This window comes from Macaca fascicularis, chromosome 2, assembly GCF_037993035.2.
Source record: "Macaca fascicularis isolate 582-1 chromosome 2, T2T-MFA8v1.1".
In the NCBI taxonomy this organism is placed as follows: domain Eukaryota; kingdom Metazoa; phylum Chordata; class Mammalia; order Primates; family Cercopithecidae; genus Macaca; species Macaca fascicularis.
Window position 1 is genome coordinate 162,398,171 of NC_088376.1, and position 4,461 is coordinate 162,402,631.

At 35.9% G+C, this 4,461-nt stretch overlaps 1 pseudogene; it reads right to left on the reverse strand.

The window, feature by feature from the left end:
- Positions 1-3,128: 3,128 nt before the first annotated feature.
- On the reverse strand, positions 3,129-3,965 carry LOC102146262 (nucleosome assembly protein 1-like 1 pseudogene; annotated as a pseudogene).
- Positions 3,966-4,461: the final 496 nt, after the last annotated feature.

Below are 4,461 nucleotides of genomic sequence, written 5' to 3' on the forward strand. Positions count from 1 at the left end.
TACTTAAGCCACATTTTTTATTAGATTGTTTTTGACTTGAAGCTAAAAAGTACTAGTTAGTATAGGAGCCAAATAATCCTGAAATGTGTACAAGGAAAGCTTCTCTTGAAGCCCTAATGGCTCCTCTGAGCCTGAATCTTTTGGTTACCTGGGATTCCCCAGTCATCTCTATGCACTCCTACCTTCCATGTTGGTATCTTGGCAAAGCCAGAACCTCAGCTTTTGGACTCTTTGGGCTTAACACTCTGGACTTGTAGTGCTGAGCTCTTTTCCTCTTACACTGCCCCTTTTTCCAGCTGCATTCCCCAAAAGGTCCTGACTTTGCCTGGGAAGCTCTTGCTGCTTCCAAATCTTACCTGTCCTTACTCCCATCCCCACCCCAATTTAGTTTGTGCACCTGCTAGGGGTCATCTTGGCCAACTCTCTACCAAATGCTTAATAGAATATTTACATGTAGTATTTATTTGTAGGACATTCTCTAACATCTTCTCAAGTGATTTTTATCTAAGATTTCCAAATTTATTTTCCCCCCTTCCTAACAATCTCTATCAAACTGAGTGACTAGTTAAGCCAAAAGGCCATAAAATGGTTCTAGTGAGGGGTAATCACTGTGAATTAGACACAGCCTAAAATCTATCAATAGGTGGCTAATGAAGAAGCTTCTGTTTCTATAAAAAATTTTTTCCCAAACGTTAGCCATAGAAGGCCTATTCCATTTCATTCTTTTTACCTCTTAATCTTTCTAATCAAGTTATGATTCTGGCAACAAACAGAATCTTCAATCTTTAGGGTCCAGATTTACTTAATGAAGAAGTGATAACTTTCTTTTTTTATATAATTAAATTCAAATTTTATTAAGGATTTCAAGTTACATACTTCAAATTTCTAGTATGAAATGGAATCATTTTGGAACTGGAAAAATGGCATAAACACTGACATCCCTTGAAACTTCAATTTTATAAAGAAAATTCTTCTGCAAACCACATCACCGTTATATAACAAGACTAGGTATTATCTACATCTTCACCTTGGCAATAGCTATTTCCTAAAAGAATGAAAAAGATGATTTTGCTACTTCAGTTCATTAGAAATGAGATTCCAGCTTTAAAGTTAGAAAAAGCTGAATTTAGATGAACTGTGGTTACCAAAAAAAAAAAAAAAAAAAAAAGCACAGAGTGTCTAATCAAAGCAAAGGAAAACATTTTGAAAATAAAGAGAAAAAAAGCTATTATAATTGGTTAAGGATTTCCAGTAGTAAGTTAAAAATCTCAGGGGAGGAATGGATAGCACTACAAACAATGTGTTCACATTCCAAGACCTTAACACTAACTTCTCAGAAAGGAAGTTTTCATCACCTCTAAAAATGAATTCAGTGTAATTTTATTAACAGCAGGAAATCTAGACCTTCCTCTAAATGACAACCCAATAGTCCACCCTCGCTGTCATCAAAAAAAGGTTCAACCCCAAATTTAACAGTAATTAGCCTGAGGTATTGTAAATGTGGCTCTACAGTCTGAAATTTAATGGCATCTTTTGTCAAAAATAGTCTTATTTCCACTTTAGTCTCATGACTACAATACTATAGTGCTATCCCCGTAGTATTTACTACTACACAGTCAGCAAAAACACCTGAAAAAAATTCTTGGACTTTGTGAAATAGTGCGTCCATCCACTTCTGTAAAAATAGGAGCCACACAAAGATCTAAAAGAGTGTTGCCTGCCCAGGTCCAGAACAGAGGTACTTAACCTTTGTTTTCCAATTTAGTTATCAAACTGTGGTGTGAACAAAATGCTGAGTGTCACACTGGCATTACAAATAGGCCCCAAATTTTGAGCTTTTAATGAGATTGAGAAACATTTTATGAGATTTAACTCAACATGCCTTAACACATCCATGAGGTAGTTAGGTAAACAGTACTACACATTTTAATACATAGTAAAAGAAGCATGGGTAAGTGACATACTCATGCTTTAAGCAATAAGAATTAGAATAAACCACAGAAGCTTGGGGCCTTTTATCTAGCTCTAACCCAAAGAATAATTTTTGTTTTACAAAAAGCATCAAATCACTTAAGATCTTCCCCTCCTCCTCCTCCTCCTCCTCCTCTTCCTCCTCCTCCTCCTTCTTCTCCTCTTCCTCCTCCTTCTTCTTTCTTCTTCTTCCTCTTCCTCTTCCACAGTTGCTTATTAGTATAGTATGTCTTTCCAAAGCTTTTTTTTTTCCCCTTTTCTTCAATAATGTGGTAAAAACTGAGTATAACCCTTAATTCAAGCTAGGCCTCTGCTTCTACCTGAATTGGTACAAAATTGAGACATTATCTTGTAAGAACAAAATTGTATTTGAAATTTTTATTTTAGGCTGCAAAAGCAAAAACAAGCAAACAAATAGCAAATAACTTGAAAATAGGCCTGTCAAATTATGTAAATTCATCCTTTCCAGGGAAGCAGAAGGTAGACTCTACCACAAAGAAAAGATGCTTAGTTAATGGAGGTTAAATTTAAAAGTACAGTTAAATTAGGGCTAACTTCTGAAAATCCTGTTTTATTCACCTCACTGTGGTACCAGTAACTATCCTGAGTCAGGTTACTTTACAGTTAACTGTGTCACCTATAACACATTAATCCATTAACAATCTAATACAGTTATTGGATGTGGTCATACTGGAAATTCTTAACCATATAGTTGTCTTGTCAATTTTATTTTTAAACAATGAATTGTCTTAATATAAGTCACTGCATTTCTGTAACAAATTAATGAAAGGCACAACTAATCCAAGTGGACTTAACCCTATTCAACAACCAGCTGAAAAAAATACTTTGGTTCTTTAAGGAAAAAATTACGAAAAAAAGTGTTTCCTTTAGCAGTTGTTAATTTTCACAGTTGTACTCCAAGAGCTACATGAAAATGTTCCAGAAGAACCAAATTACGTAGCAATGAATGAACATGCGTGACAGAATTTGTGCATTCAACATATCTGGCGGAAAAACTAGTTAAAATTCTACGTAGGACAAATTGGTCTTTAAAATATCAGTTTCCTGTCCTTTAAAAAAAATGACCTAGTCTACCAAGAAAATACAAAAGCGTAAGCCTATAAGTAAATAAGAGTTGTGTTCAGGCTATTACAGTGCAGGTTATCCTCAAGGCCACATACATCCTGCTTCACTACTGCTTGCACTCTGCTAGGTTTTGATCTTTCTTTGGTTCATAGTCTGGATTATTTTCCTCATCTCCTTCTTTTTCCCGTTCCTCATCTGCTTGTTTGCCTTCATCATCATAATCATCATCATCATCTTCAATAACTTCTCCAGTAAAATGTAACACTGATCTTGGGATTATGCGCTCAGGTAAAAAGTGACCGATTTCGAAATCTGCAGCATGGATAGCTTCAGCATCATCATCCAGATCTCCACTCTCAGGAACTTCAGGAGGGGCAAAAAAATTAAAGCAAGAGTCATTGGAAACTGTTTTAGTCACAGTACAAACTGTCCCACGTCCCTTGTGTTTCTGCTTCTTCTTAATGGTTCTCAAAGTGACATTCTTTCCTTTTTTCCAATCTATCTGGCACCCTGTACAACCCATAATTTCTGGTCCATCAAAAGGGATCAGAATCATCTGGTTCTGACCTCATCCTATATGTCTTTGTTGGCACTTCATTTGTAAAATATTCACTGGGTTCAAAGTGAAATTCTAAGACAAAACTCATAGGCTGGTCAGCATCCGAGAACTTCATTTTAATATATTTCAAGTGCTTCAGAATAGGTTCATCATGTTCCTGAAGCATATCACTGAGCAAGTCAACATTCTTAAAAATAGTTAACCAAAATTCAGGAATTCCTATGGGCTCTTCTTTTTCTTCATCTTTCTTCTCTTCTTCAATCTTGGCCTTTTCTTTCAACTGCTCCGAAATCTTGTCTTCTTCATCTGGTTTCCATTCACATTCTTCTTCCATAGGTTCATAAATTGCATTAATAATCTCAAATTGCTTATCAAATAGAAATAGAGGCTGAGAGAGAACAGCATAGAGAAGTGATAACTTTCAAACCAATCTAAAATATTCAACTTGTGAATAGAAATAAATAAAAGTAAATTATTAAATTAAAATATTGGCTCCTAGATGTTAGTAGTAAATAAATTTTTTCCCTGTGTTACCACTCAGTAACACTAGCTTTTGTTTGTAAATCAGTTTGGACAAGTATTGTCTCCTTGGGTTCTAGTGGCTTTTACCCAAGCCCATAGGAAAGCAATCTTCCTGATCCAGATTCCCTACTAATAAGGTATCCGCAGAACTACTGACTAATGTGATTTAAGATGGTCATGTGTACGCCCACTTTCAAAAGAGCCTGACCTGAGATAGGGAAACATGGAAGAGACCACCATGGCTGCCTAGGAGGAATGGGTCAGAAAAGAATGACTTGAAGGAGATAGAAGGATTGATAAAGGGCTCTCGGCACAAGTGTCTC